The sequence below is a fragment of the Mytilus galloprovincialis genome, chromosome 3, assembly GCF_965363235.1.
Source record: "Mytilus galloprovincialis chromosome 3, xbMytGall1.hap1.1, whole genome shotgun sequence".
NCBI lineage: Eukaryota > Metazoa > Mollusca > Bivalvia > Mytilida > Mytilidae > Mytilus > Mytilus galloprovincialis.
In genome coordinates, this window is record NC_134840.1 from 71,744,154 (window position 1) to 71,761,368 (window position 17,215).

Genomic DNA, 17,215 nt, shown 5'->3' on the forward strand with positions numbered 1-17,215 from the left:
ATATGCATGATACTTTGGTGAATTGTTTATATCTAATGACGTGAGCTCCCTTTCGTTTCTTATAAAGTTCGGATATACCGTTTCCGAGTTTTGGGGTTTTATTCATAAAAAAAGGGGGGATTTTCCAGTTTTTGGACAATAACTCAAAAACAATTTCACCAATTTGCAAGAAACTTTGGTGAATTGTTCATTTCTAACGACATGAGCTCCCTTTTAATTTTTGTAAATTTAGACTATATGTTTCCGATTTATGGGGTTTTATTCATTACAAAAAGGAGGAATTTCCAGTTTTCGGACAATAACTCAAAAGTTTTTATGAAACTTTGGTAAATTGTTTATATCTATTGATGTGAGCTCCCTTTTGATTTTTATAAATTTAAGATTTTACGTTTCCGAGTTGTAAGATTTTATTCATAAAAAAGGGGTGATTTTCAAGTTTTTGGACAATATCCTTAAAGTGCTTAGAGCAGTTTTCATTAAACTTTGATGACTGATTTATATCTATTACGATAACCTCCCTTTTTTATATAAATTTCTGATATAACATTGATAAGTTATTGTTTGTTTATAGTCTGAAAACAGATTTACTAAGTATTGCACAACAGCACAGCATATTGCTCAACAGCAATAAATCTTTAATTGAATATAAATTCAATTCATATAACCAATTTCAAGTTCTTTGACTACATTTATTCAGAAACCTATAATATGTCAAATATTTAATTACAATCCAAATTCAGACCTGTATCAAGCTTGAATATTGTGTTCATTTTTGCCCCAACTGTTCAGGGTTGGACCTCTGCGTGCGTATCCAGCTGCGCTCAGCGAAGCAGTTTATTATAGAGTGACTGCTTAAAAATTTCATATTTTTTTCACGTAAATTTTTGTCCTATTGTTATTGGTATAATGGAATGAACAATGTTAGACCTGTAAATTTGCTTTCGCAAATGTTTTGTTCTTCCCTCGCCGAGATTCGAACCCATGCTACTGCGATATCGTGACACCAAATCGCCTGCACTGTAGCCCTTCCCGCTAGACCACACGACCACCTGGACTTCATAAAAAATGAAGCTTTCGCTGGCCATGTGTTACCTTTCCACGTCAGTTTTAATCTAGCGGCGTACTACAGTACATGATATATAAGGCATGGAGATGTTATTTTTACAGATCAGCTAAATTATCTATAGTAAAGGATCCTACAAATTAATGTAAGATACAATCACAGAAAATAATTATATTTATAAGTACGTCTGAGCCAGTGACAACACTACAACAGATTTATCCATCGGATAACCAGCAGTGATGGTGATACATGGCTGTGTACATAATGTATATACAACTCGTCTAAACATCAACCCAACAATGTTAGACCTGTAAATTTGCTTTCGCAAATTTTTTGTTCTTCCCTCGCCGGGATTCGAACCCATGCTATTGCGATATCGTGACACCAAATCGCCTGCACTGTAGCCGTCCCGCTAGACCATATGACCACTTTATATATATATAAAGTGCCTAGAAAATCAACCTAACGATGTTAGAATAGATTTGATTCGTAACTTCCTCCACGGCGCCTGGGCTGGAACCTGTACTTTTTTCTAACTTCTACGACAACACCGCCTAGCATTGTGCAGAGACCATATCCCCTCCTCTAACTGTAGCTTATAAAAATAAGCTTTCGTTTCGAGAGGTGTTACCTGCTTGTAGGAATTAAACAAGGATCTCTGATACAATACACGAAGTATTTATTTTTAGTGTACAGAAATGATCATCTACTCATCTCTTCAGTATAATTGCAGGATGCTAATCTATTTTTAGAAACATACAATCACTGTAAATAAATATATGTATATGTCTGTTTGTGTGTAGTGACAACTGCAAATTATACCTTGTCCATCGAATTTCTTATGATTAAGAAATACCAGGCCTTAGAATATGTATAAAGTGCCGCGGAACCATGAACATTCAGTATTGAATCCGGTTCCTTACCTGGAAGAAGAAGAAGAAGAAAATCAACCTAACGATGTTAGAATAGATTTGATTCGTAACTTCCTCCACGGCATATATATATATATATATATATATATATATATATATATATATATATATATATATATATATATATATATATATATATATAAAGTGCCTAGAAAATCAACCTAACGATGTTAGAGTAGATTTGATTCGTAACTTCCTCCCCGTAGGAATTAAACAAGGATCTCTGATACAATACACGAAGTATTTATCTTTAGTGTACAGAAATGATCATCTACTCATCTCTTCAGTATAATTGCAGGATGCTAATCTATTTTTTGAAGCATACAATCACTGTAATATATATGAATATAATTCAGAAAATTTACTCTAAACCACTACACCGCATTTGTTGTATAAAGAAATATAACTTCAATAATCTTAGTGTTACCTTGTCACATACGGCGAATCTACAGATAGACATATGAAATGTGTTTTGAGTGTGTGTAGATATGATATGAGTATATATTTTATATTTTTTTTATATGTTTTATTTTATTTATTACTTTTTTACAGGGCTTGGCTATATGCTATACAACCAACAGTAAGTACAAGACAATACCATTAACAGTAAATATTATTTTCTGACCAGATGTGTAGTTCGGTAATATGTGTATCTACAATGATGATCTCAGCCGTAATACCGGCGAACAACTTAAACAAAAGCTTTTAAAAACAAAAAAGGACAAAAAGCAAGACAATCCCGGACAAGGAATCAGAAATTTATATGAAAGAGATACTTTTCTTGATTTAATATGATTTCGAAAACTACAATGTGCGTTCAGTATTTTCATGTCAGAACTCAGTGCTAACCATTGAACTGATGTTACCCTTGGCTACTTACATTCCCAAAAGGTATTGACCTAGTGGTAGTAAGAACTTAACGGTACCAATTTACTGCGCATTTTCACAATTAACATCTCTTCAGTTATGCTTGAGGTCAAATTAAATGAAAATTTCAAACTTATAAATGTAGCTTTAGTTTAAATGCTTGTATCATCTTTGTTATGTTTCTGTAACACATTGTCAAGTGATTGCCCAATTGTATATTGATAAATATTTATTGAGACACATTTAGGTGAATATAATTTTGTTTTCCTTTCTGTATAATAAAATGCAAAACAGTTATTAAATTTTATCAATGAAAAATATTTTTATCAATTAAACTTTTCGTCGCATTGTCATTGATTAAAATGGTATATTGTATCAAAGCTACCTCCACCTCCCCCTAGACCAGAACGACCGCGTCATTTTCACCATGCAAACCAGAATGGTCATCCACAACAGAATGGTCAACCACAACCGAATGGACAACCACCGCCATATGGATTCAATCATAATGTTGTTCATCGTAAGTGTGAAGAAAATACAAATCTTAAGGCCAAGAAAGAGTAATCTTTCAATGTTATAAATGTTTTGTAAGATTTTGCATTGAATTTGTTCATGTTGAACTTCAACATGTTCAAGTGAATATTAGTTTATCAAAAAATAATTTGAACTGTTTAGCTTCAACATAAAGTGAAGAAGATAACAATTAAAAGAAAAACAATCAACACAATGAGCAAGTTAATCGACAAAAACAGTGAAAAAAAAGATTGGACAACAATAACCAAACGGTGTGGAGAGTAAATTCAGGTGATGCAGAAATAAGAAATTCCTGCTCAACTATTGGCACTTGATTATTGGTCATTGAAAGTAATTAATCAATGATATGTCATATTCACTAGTGTCCCAAACTAAGAAAAGAGAGCGGCTATTACAATAACGTGTGACATATCCATGGCCAACTTAGTGAATAAAATAATGATGCAAGTCACTTTAGGAGGCATAACTAACAGTTTTTATTAATTCCTTTATTTCAAGTTCGGAAAAATATATGCTTTTAAACATAGTTACTAAACTCTGAATTATTTAGAGAGAGTTTAACATCTATATAACGAAACGTGAAGATAAAGGATAATGCTATTACAATAACGTGTGACATATCCATGGCCATCTTAGTGAATACAATAATGATGCAAGTCACGATAGGACGCATAATTAACATTTTTTATTGATTCCTTTAATTTAAGTTCGGAAAAATATATGCTTTTAAACATAGTTACTAAACTCTGAATTATTTAGAGAGAGTTAAACATCTATATAACGGAACGTGAAAATAAAGGATAATACTAGATGTTTTTATTCCCAATTAGAAGTTTCTGTTTCTAGTAAGCACTCTATAAATAAACGAACAAGTCGGCAAGAAGATAAAGACAGTTTGTTCCCATGGGAATGCTGATAGTGTTTGAGAAAACCGTCCTCAAACCTAACACATATCTTGTCGATCAAAAAATCAAATATCTTGATATTGTTTCAGGTTTTTTGTTCGTTCAAACATGACCAAAGGGGTTATCGACAACATTTAGATGCGTAACAATTATTCAAAGCAGTGCACCAAATTTCGTTTTGGGTGTTTTTCTTGACGAATATAGAAACATAAAGTTAAATCAAACAAAAATTAAAGTCGGCGATCCTATTATTATTCCCATGAGTGAAACAAAACTGTATAGAACAACAATGTTTCACATTTTTGGGAAAATCTATGAATTGTTAATTGAGATTTTCATAAGAGTAAAATATTAACATTATAAATTTAGATACAAAAAAAAGGAACCCAACTCCGTCCTTAAAAAGTGACTTTTGAAGGACGAAGCTATTATATCATGGGCATAATTTGGTCATATAGCTCACGCGGTATTCAAGTCATATTTTATTTGTATTGTAATCAAAACTTTTGTCAAAGCCAAATACATTCAAATTTAGAACACACATGCTAGGTTATTCATAATTTATAAACTATGAAATATGTACTACTTTGAAAAAACTGCAATCTGATTTAATTTTTCCTTTTGCAGCTGCTAACAATGATGGTAAGTCAATATCACTGTATTATATTTAAAATATCAAATCTTATACTGTTGATTCATTAATTTTTTTGGGTACTCATTTTCGTGGATTGAGGAAACTTTGTGTTTTCGTGGTTTTACTAAAGTCTGCATACAAGCCTATACAAAATTTGTATTTCGTTGAATATTCAATTCGTGGTTCACCTGTAACTACGAAATCAACGAAAAATTGGTACCCCACAAATAATAATGAAACCACTGTATAAGACGATGGATTAGACTTTGAATGCAAAACAAACGTTACTTCACTTTATAAACATTTAGAAAATTTTAAAACAAAACTAGATCACAATGACACTGTATTGCTCCTTAGTTAATTTTGCATAAAATACAAGAAGAGTAATTGATTTTAATGGAAACTGTATGGGTGAAAACCTTATCTGACTGATATATTTTTTATGGACCGAATATACATACTTTTATAATTCTTCGTCAATTTATCCCTTTCTGCACCCATTGTATAAAAAAGATTTAATCAACGTGTGGTTCGTTTGATCTCAGTACTTCATTGGTTAAAATCCGATTATGACGTCGAATTTTCTTGCTTTCCTCTGAAATTCCTATTGTGACGGCATGAAAAAAGGCGACCATGCCCAATGACGTCACATAGAAAGAACACATCTTTTTGCAGATCATTCGAAAAAGAAGGAATAATTTTGCCTGTATAATGTTAGAAATTCATTAGAGAAACAGATTCCACCACCATATCTCGTGTACTACGATATTTATCCACTCTCGACACTTAAATTTTAAATATTTAAAACGCTCGGGCAAGCCTCGAGTTTTAAATTTGAAAATGTCACTGTCTCGAGTGGATAAATATCGTATTACACTCGATGCAGTGGTAGAATCTATATGTATCGTTCATCTGTGACAGTGTTTTAGAAAATACTAAAAATAAAATAAAAAGGGTCGTAATTCTCATTTAGACACACCAACTGCTGGAAGAAGGAGTTTTCGACAATTACATTTGTATCATCTGCTGATTTGTAGAAATATTCTGCTCACAATGCTTTGTACTTTTGCTGCCTTAAGATTAAGTATATCTACCGTAGCTTTCAATAGGTTATGTTAAAACAATCTCATTGGTCGAAATTTACTATTTCAGGAAAGTATCTCACATTTTGTCTCTACCTTGGATAGTTTTCATGAAATTGCAAATATGTGTTAAAATCATCAATCCCATAAAAAAGAGTATACATTTTCATTCTAGACAATGCTAGAATTGCAAATGGAATCTTAATAAAAAGAAGAATAGATTATAAATTATATAAAAATATGTTCTGTTATGATATCGTTATCATTTTTAGCTTATCCACCAACAAATAATGACTATCCACCTACCCAGCAAGCAAGACAAAGACAAAACGGTACGAAAATACAAACAAAAAATAAACAATGTATTGGTTGATGTGGAACTTTTTAGCTAATGAATGGGTTAAACAATATATTATGAAAACAGTCTTGATAGTTATCAAAGGTACCAAGATTAATCGTAGCCATAGATCAGGGATCCTTGTTGAATTTAAGTGTTTTTGTCAAGAGAGACAGGTTGTTAGCTCAACTTAATTGAAAATAGGATTAAAAAACACCCTGAAAAGTGTTTTTTCTGCATTTAGATTGTAATTATATGATTAATCAAAATCAACCTTCCAAAATTTTTGTGTAGATCATCACGATTTGGTTGACCGTAATGAAAAAAATGTGTCACAGATGACCATGGAAATCAGTTGTGAAACCACAGTCTTGTTCTCTTTGTCTTGTCTATGAATACTTAGATAAGGAGATGATCTCTCTGACTTTTGCGTGGGTTCGTGTCATCCTGTCTTTAGTTTTCTGTGTAATGTTTTGTAAGCTGTCTATCTGTTCGTCTTTTTTATTATTTGTGTGTATTTTTTATTGCCCCTTTGGTATCTCCACCTCATTTATGTATTTAGTTGTATATTTTTGATAATTTGCTAGACATGCTGTAACTGTTAGTCAAGATAGTGTTTATATAACCAACAAATTACCCAATTGATAAATTCTTATGTAGTGGCAGTACCAAAAGTTCATTTTTTCACAAATGGGTAAATTGTTAATAAATCCACACAAAAAATTACGACATATAAAAAATGACGCTTAAGTAATTTTATTTAAGGAATTTCTACTGGTACAATATTTTTTTTTTGTGAAATAATACCAAAAGTGTGGTGCATACTGAAGAACAGTTATTATTTAAAAGTGTGCTACACATCTTTTAGGCAAATATAGACAAAAACACTTTCAGCTAATTGAAATACTTATTACATCTAAATTTGAGTTATATAATAATAAAGATTTCATCTAGTTCTTGATATATTCCCAATAAAGGTCAAGGAGGTGGTCACAGAACTGTTGTAGTACAGAATGGTGGAGGAGGAGGAGAAGGAGGAGGAGGAGGAGGAGGAGGAGGACATCGTGACAATAATGACTTTGCAACTGGTAAGTTCAGATGAAGCAGGAACCAGTTTTGGTAAAATAATCGATTGTAGAATATATAATATTCATTGAGAATCGATCTTTGACTTTTGAAAAGCGTTATACTACTCTTGTTTCTATATACCTAGATTTTTTATCTGTCAAGAGATAGGATATAGACCTCTAAATTAAGTTTACGAAATTCCTACAATCAAAAATAAATAACGAATTTGCTACTTTTTGTGCTAAAATATAATAATTTTCCCATGAAAGTCATTGTCAAGGGCATTGAATGTCAAAGATATATGAACATATTGTTATATATAGAAAGCCAAAAGTGGCTGGCATAAATAAAAATTGTTTCTACAAAAAAAAAGTGTTACACTAAAGAGTTGGAATATGAGAAATTAATTATAAACAACCTAGTTTATCATTATTATTAAACATTATCATTTGGTATTAAACAAAATTGGTGTAGCACTATGCTCTTCAGTGACTTTATTTGACTTGTCAACACTGTTTTGTATGCAGATTGGTATATAATCATTATATATATTTATACAACTCGTCTAAACATCAACCCAACAATGTGAGATCTGTAAATTTGCTTTCGCAAATTTTTATACGCCCGTCAAAATTTTGACGGGACATATTATGTTATACAAATGTCCGTCCGTCCGTCCGTCCGTCTGTTCGTCTGTCCGTCTGTCCGTCTATCCATCTGTCCGTCTGTCTGTCTGTCTGTCTGTTCGTCTGTCCGTCTGTCCGTCTGTCCATCTGTCCGTCTGTCTGTCTGTCTGTTGGTTTGTCCGTCTGTCCGGCGTAATCATGTCGCACCGTAACTTGAGAACGACTTATCAAAACTTATCATAGTTGTTTTCTACGATTATCAAATGATCTGTATACTTTTTGGTGAAAATAAGATTAAAACTTTTGAGTTACGGCACTTTGTAACTAAAACAGGGGTGTGTCTTTTTTCACATGCCGTATTTCAAAAACAATTTATGATTATTGCTTAAAACTTTACACACTTCTTAGTTATAGTAATCTTAAGTTCTGTATACTTTTTGGTGATGATTTAAAATTTCCTTTCTGTGTTATTGAGTATTTTGTAAAAAAAAGGGGGAGGGTTTTTGTACATGTCGCGCCGTATCTCAAAAACAATTTATGATTATTGTTCAAAACTTTACACACTTCTTAGTTATATTAATCTTAAGTTCTGTATACTTTTTGGTGATGATTTTAAATTTCCTTTCTGTGTTATTGAGTATTTTGTAAAAAAGGGGGAGGGTTTTTTTACATGTCGCGCCGTATCTCAAAAACAATTTATGATTATTGTTCAAAACTTTACACACTTCTTAGTTATATTAATCTTAAGTTCTGTATACTTTTTGGTGATGATTTAAAATTTCATTTCTGTGTTATTGAGTATTTTGTAAAAAAAGGGGGAGGGTTTTTTTACATGTCTCGCCGTATCTCAAAAACAATTTATGATTATTGTTCAAAACTTTCTCGGAAACCATTTATGATTATTGCATCAAACTTTCACACAAGACGACAGGCGTATCATGCGCCCATGGCACAGCTGTTCATTGTGTTCTTCCTTCGCCGGGATTCGAACACATGCTACTGAGATATCGTGACACCAAATCGCCTGCACTATAACCGGTGCGCTAGACCACACGACCACCTGTGCTTCATAAAAATGAAACTTTCGGTGGCCGGGTGTTACTTTTCTACGTCAGTCTTAATCTAGCGTCGTACTACAGTACATGATATATAAGGCATGAAGATGTTATTTTTACAGATTAGCTAAATTACTTATAGTCAAGGGTCTTACAAATAAATGTAAGATACAGTCACGTCACAGAAAAAAATTATATTTATAAGTACGTCTGAGCCAATGACAACTCTTCAACAGATTTATCCATCGGATCACCAGCAGTGATGGTGGATAGTGATACATAGCTGTGTACATAATGTATATACAACTCGTCTAAACATCAACCTAACAATGTTAGATCTGTAAATTTGCTTTCGCAATTTTTTGGTTCTATAGGCGATCTGGTGTCACGATATTACAGTAGCATGGTTCTAATCACGGCGAGGGAAGAACAAAAAATTTCCGAAAGCAAATTTACGGATCTAACATTGTTGGGTTGATGTTTAGACGAGTTGTATATACATTATGTACACAGCCATGTATCACCAACATTGATGGCGATCCGATGGATAATCTGTTGTAGAGTTGTCACTGACTCAGACGTACTTATAAATATAATTTTTTTCTGTGACTGTATCATTCATTAATTTGTAGGATCCTTTACTATAGATAATTGAGCTGATCTGTAACAATAACATCTCCATGCCTTATATATCATGTACTGTAGTACGACGCTAGATTAAAACTGACGAGGAAATGTAACACACGGCCACCGATAGCTTTATTTTTTTAGAGCCCAGGTGGTCGTGTGGTCTAGTGGGACGGATGCAGTGCAGGCGATTTTGTGTCACGATATCACAGTAGCATGGGTTCGAATCCCGGTGAGGGAAGAACAACAAAATTGCGAAAGCAAATTTACAGATCTAACATTGTTGGGTAAATGTTTAGACGAGTTGTATATACATTATGTACACAGCCATGTATCACCATCATTGATGGCAATCCGATGGATAAATCTGTTGTAGAGTTGTCACTGACTCAGACGTACTTATAAATATAATTATTTTCTGTTACTATCTTTCATTAATTTGTAGGATCCTTTACTATAGATAATTGAGATGATCTGTAACAATAACATCTCCATGCCTTATATATCATGTACTGTAGTACGACGCTAGATTAAAACTGACGAGGAAATGTAACACACGGCCACCGAAAGCTTTATTTTTGTAGATCCCAGGTGGTCGTGTGGTCTAGTGGGACGGATGCAGTGCAGGCGATTTTGTGTCACGATATCACAGTAGCATGGGTTCGAATCCCGGTGAGGGAAGAACAACAAAATTGCGAAAGCAAATTTACAGATCTAACATTGTTGGGTAAATGTTTAGACGAGTTGTATATACATTATGTACACAGCCATGTATCACCATCATTGATGGCGATCCGATGGATAAATCTGTTGTAGAGTTGTCACTTACTCAGACGTACTTATAAATATAATTATTTTCTGTGACTGTATCTTTCATTAATTTGTAGGATCCTTTACTATAGATAATTGAGCTGATCTGAAACAATAACATCTCCATGCCTTATATATCATGTACTGTAGTACGACGCTAGATTAAAACAAAGAGGAAAGGTAACACACGGCCACCGATAGCTTTATTTTTGTAGAGGCCAGGTGGTCGTGTCGTCTAGCGGGACGGCTGCAGTGCAGGCGATTTGGTGTCACGATATCACAGTAGCATGGGTTCGAATCCCGGCGAGGGAAGAACAAAAAATTTGCGAAAGCAAATTTACAGATCTAACATTGTTGGGTTAATGTTTAGACGAGTTGTATATACATTATGTACACAGCCATGTATCACCTTCACCGATGGTGATCCGATGGATAAATCTGTTGTAGAGTTGTCACTGAATCAGACGTACTTATAAATATAATTATTTTCTGTGACTATCTTTCATTAATTTGTAGGATCATTTACTATAGATAATTGAGCTGATCTGTAACACTAACATCTCCATGTCTTATATATCATGTTCTGTAGTACGACGCTAGATTAAAACTGACGAGGAAAGGTAACACACGGCCACCGAAAGCTTTATTTTTGTAGAGCCCATGTGTTCGTGTGGTCTAACGGGACGGCTGCAGTGCAGGCGATTTGGTGTCACGATATCACAGTAGCATGGGTTCGAATCCCGGCGAGGGAAGAACCAAAAAATTGCGAAAGCAAATTTACAGATCTAGCATTGTTGGGTTAATGTTTAGACGAGTTGTATATACATTATGTACACAGCCATGTATCACCATCATTGATGGCGATCCGATGGATAAATTTGTTGTCGAGTTGTCACTGACTCAGACGTACTTATAAATATAATTATTTTCTGTTACTATCTTTCATTAATTTGTAGGATCCTTTACTATAGATAATTGAGCTGATCTGTAACAATAACATCTCCATGCCTTATATATCATGTACTGTAGTACGACGCTAGATTAAAACTGACGAGGAAAGGTAACACACGGCCACCGAAAGCTTTATTTTTGTAGAGCCCATGTGTTCGTGTGGTCTAACGGGACGGCTGCAGTGCAGGCGATTTGGTGTCACGATATCACAGTAGCATGGGTTCGAATCCCGGCGAGGGAAGAACCAAAAAATTGCGAAAGCAAATTTACAGATCTAGCATTGTTGGGTTAATGTTTAGACGAGTTGTATATACATTATGTACACAGCCATGTATCACCATCATTGATGGCGATCCGATGGATAAATTTGTTGTCGAGTTGTCACTGACTCAGACGTACTTATAAATATAATTATTTTCTGTTACTATCTTTCATTAATTTGTAGGATCCTTTACTATAGATAATTGAGCTGATCTGTAACAATAACATTTCCATGCCTTATATATCATGTACTGTAGTACGACGCTAGATTAAAACTGACGAGGAAAGGTAACACACGGCCACCGATAGCTTTATTTTTGTAGAGCCCATGTGGTTGTGTGGTCTAACGGGACGGCTGCAGTGCAGGCGATTTGGTGTCACGATATCACAGTAGCATGGGTTCGAATCCCGGCGAGGGAAGAACAAAAAATTTGCGAAAGCTAATTAACAGATCTAACATTGTTGGGTTGATGTTTAGACGAGTTGTATATACATTATGTACACAGCCATGTATCACCATCATTGATGGCGATCCGATGATTAAATTTGTTGTAGAGTTGTCACTGACTCAGACGTACTTATAAATATAATTATTTTCTGTGACTATCTTTCATTAATTTGTAGGATCATTTACTATAGATAATTGAGCTGATCTGTAACACTAACATCTCCATGTCTTATATATCATGTTCTGTAGTACGACGCTAGATTAAAACTGACGAGGAAAGGTATGTGTGTCTGAATTTTGTGCTTATTCCTAAGCAACTAAACATGCCAGGTTAGCCAAATCTTGTACCTTTTTAGGAGCATATTGTTTATACTTTGATATAAATATTTGTAGAAGACGTTACTAAGTTGAAAAACTTGTGTCTAATCCACTTGTCCTTTTGAACAAATTGTGAAGATCACTGAAGGTTTTAAGTATAATATGAAATAAAATAAGGAGTTGCTAATCGGACAACTACACTCCAGTCATCGTATGAGTTTTGTTTCGGAAAGATATAACTTCTGAGCTTTTTACAAGATTTAATACAATCTGTCAAAGTCAGAAAGAAAACGAAAAGAAGGTATTTAACAGCTTAAAACTGTTGTTTCAGTTTTTACTCCTGCCAAAAGTCACAGAATGTGCGAATATGGATGCTACTCCGGCGGCAATAATGGCATTTAAACTATTTGCATTAAGCTGTATATTTCCGAAGACAGAAAATTTGGTTAACTAGTACCGATACCTCATGTTTTAATGTTTCTATTTGTCATATGTTAATTGCCTTTGATCTCATTTCTGCGGTTTAATGACTGCTTAAAAACTTTTTTTCACGTAATTTTTAACTATAAAAAAGAAGATGTGGTATGATTGCCAATGAGACAACTATCCACAAAAGACCAAAATGACACAAACATTAACAATTATAGGTCACCGTAATTGTAATTGGAATACTGGATCCTTGCAACGACTGGGTTCACCCGACGTTGACTTCATTTCAAAGATCACTAAAATGGTGTTTTCTCGTGGTCAAGTCCATGCCTCAGAAACCAGAGGCAATATGTGAAGTACATATGATGTCTGGAACTCTTGTAGGTTCACATGTCCGTTAAACCGGGCTTATCTGATCTTGAACTTATTGTCATGGCTATCTTAATAAAATTGCAGTATATCTGTGTCGTATATATGTCTATAAAGTATACACTATTAAGCACAGGAAAGAAATTACAGAGAAACATTGAAATTCTAAGTTTTTTCTACCTCAGGAATAGATTACCTTAGCTGTATTTGACAAAACTTTTAGGAGTTTGGTTATCAATGCTCTTCAACTTCATACTTTATTTGGCCTTTTAACTTTTTTTGGATTCAAGCGTCACTGATGAGTCTTTTGTAGACGAAACGCGCGTCTGGCGTAAATTCAAAATTTAATCCTGGTATCTATGATAAGTTGATATACCTCATTTTAACATCAGCGTTTCTGTTGTTGTTCAACTGTTTTCCTTTCATATCTGATGTGTTTCCCTCGATTTTGTTTTCTCTCAATTGATTTAAGACTTTGAAACGCGGTTAACTACTGTTGCCTTTATTTAACTGATCACCAGTAATGTTGAGTGAATATGATGCTTGGATTTAAACTTTAGTCTAAAGACTTTGAGCATATTTTTAATCATGATCAGTAAATCAGTCAACATATTTCAACCTACATTTGAATTAAATGTTCAGATTAACAAATCTCACGAAATGTACCTAAAGACATTCTTGACAATCACATTTATTATACACATTAAGGTAGCACTACTGTCTAACAGTGATTTTTTTTAGATATTTTTTTTATCACATAATTTTAAAGTAAGTATTATTCTGCACAGTTTGTAAAAATCCAAAAATCATTATCATATCACAACAGGGAGTAAATTGATAATGAACTTATGTAAATAAAGGCACATGGTAATTAATCTAAATATATAGGCATTTAGGAGGGGCTAATATGTCAATCATCTGTTGATGCCAGTGTCCAGCTGTTAATCACTGACCTCAATATAAATAGTGTGATCTTATCTCATTGTATCATGTGTATTGCAACAAAAGTAATTTTTATAACTTTTAAGTAAACAGAGAAAAGGGAAAGTTATTAAAAAGAAGAAAATCTAAAGGGAAAAAATCTTACCAAAATGAACAAAACTATATATATCAGGATAATAGTGTGAAAGTGTCTTTGAAAGCCTCTGACAAACTTTTAAACTTTTAAGGTTCTTACTACAAACAAGAAGAATATGTCTCTGAATCTGTCTTTTGTAAGGAGTTTCAGGCACTTTCACCAATTTTAAGTTTATGTGAAATTTTTAAATTCCATAAAACTCAAGAATCATATATGATGCAGTCTATTCTCAGCAAGGGGACGAAGACCATCCCCTTGCTGAGAATAGACTGCATCATATATGATTCTTGAGTTTTATGGAATTTAAAAATTTCACATAAACTTAAAATTGGTGATCTTGATCTTTTTTGGAACATGTCTTTTATTGCACAATTTAATGTTCTAGCTAATTTCATAGTATATTTCTTTTTAAAATACAAATGTAATAATTCTTTATAGTGAATTTAATGATGTTAAAAATTGTTTATATGCAGCTGGTCATTTCTGTTATTCTCTTATCTTAGACTGTCTGGATAGAGGCGGAGCTTTGTCTATATTTAATTACTACACCACAGATTATCTAAGACGTATTTGGCACAACTTTTTGGAATTCTGGATCCTCAATGCTCTTCAACTTTGTACTTGTTTGGCTTTATAAATATTTTGATATGAGCGTCACTGATGGCGTACTAAATTATAATCCTGGTACCTTTGATAACTATTAAGATTACTATTAATAAATCACTTTAAAATACGCCTGCATTATTGATAAAAGAAGCTATGTGGTTGACGTTAATGAGAACAGCAATCCAAAGTTTCTCATTAACAAAATAAAAAGGGTTTAAAATTTTGTGCGAGAGGTTTTTAAGCTGATAGAAAGAAGAGGAATTATTTTTAAAATGCGATGATTTGAACAAAGATTTCTCAGTTGTGTGTCGTTTTCATCAATGGACACCTGATATTCGCATTTGGCTTGTTGATGTGTAGGTCTAACTTTTTATAGTTTTTATGAGTCATGCGTTAGTATTTGGCTGACGAAATAAACCTAAAATTACCAATAAAAATAGAATGTAGTTGGGTTTCGACCACAGGGTAAGAGTCTTCTGCTTAATGTGTTTCCATCACCAACCATGCGAATCTACAATCAATCGAAATTTCACACACGAGAATATCACACAATCCGTAATTTAAAGATTCAGATAACTCTTCTGCTTATTTAAGATCTAAGACCACTAAAACATATCACTAGTTAGTTGAGACCCATCGAATCTGTCAACCAACTCGTAATGTGGACAGTTAAACTTTTCAAGTGTCGATATAGGGTTTCTTTCTCATTCCTCTGATGGAGCAATTTTTGTGCATGGCGTGCATCCTTGTTAATGATGTCAATATGATGTGAACATGCATCAGCGTAGCGTATTACATGAGATATGTAAACTCTGTAGGATGAAAGCAGAAGGTATTTCAATGATACGAAATGGGAAGTTGAAATCATAACGTTCTAATAGATTCTAGTTTGAAGTCGTCTATGTACATCAATTTCGTAGACAATGTACATAAAATGGACCTCCTAGTTTCGGTCCTCTCTTTAATTTCAAGGATATATGAGATGGAATATTTTACTGAAATATAGGCCATATAGTTACATAATGAATATAGAGAACATTATAAGATGCCTTTCTTTTTCTTTAAAAAGGCCATGTGTTCATTCTGTTTCGTATCAGTCCGATAACAAGCGCACAAATAGAACTTATTAGAATACCTTCTGTTTTTTTTAACTATCAACCCTCTAATAGTTATCAAAGGTTACAGGATAATAATTTTATACGACAGACACGCGTTTCGTCTACATAAGACTCATTAGTAACATTCACATCAAAATAGTTATAAAGCCAAACAAGTACAAAGTTGAACACCATAAAGGACCCAAAATTCCAAAATATTGTGTCAAATACGTCTAAGGTAATCAATGCCTGGGATAAGAAAATTCTTAGTTTTTCGAAAAAATGCAATGTTTTGTTAACAGGAAATTTATAAAAAAAAAAATGACCATATAATTGATATTCATGCGAACACCGAAGTGCTGACTACTGGGCTGGTGATGCCATTGATATTCTTTAAGCTGAACTATTATGTCGTCAATTAAATGTTGATAACATCATCTTCGGAGAAAGGAATATTTATTTTTGTAGAAATTACTGTGTTTCATGAGACGAAGTTGTTGTTCCTTTAATTCTGCATGGTAAGAAGCAGTGTAGAGTTCCGAAGAACAAATAGTTATTAGTGATACTTTTTACTTTTTACTGCAAAATTGAAAAGCTGTTAATTGGAGATTTAGGTATAGATTTATTCAAATCTGATTTTCATCACTAGCTGTATTGAAATTATTCGAAAATATTTGTAGAGGCAATCGTTTACAGTAGAAAAATAGCGTTAAGGACTAGAATTATATTCATATTAAATAGCTAAGATTTTGGTTGGCTCGTTTATCAACGTACAACTGAGGAATGGCTTTTGATTATTAGACAATCTTTTAATTCTTTTTATTCTTTATCTATACAACAAAGATATCTGTATCAATAACTTATGTTTGTGTAACATATTTCAATGCAAAAAAAAAAACCAACAGAAACAAATAATTTATATAAACTATTGAATAGAGATTTGATACTAATCACAAAAATTAAAAAGTTTAGCAACCTATTAAACAAAATTTTACCTTTCTTAACATTTCTCTACTTTATAATAATCTCACCACTCTTTTTACATAACTTTATACATTAATTGGTATAATCACGATTATAATTTAAAACAATGAGAGCAACTCTTAAAAGAATTATGA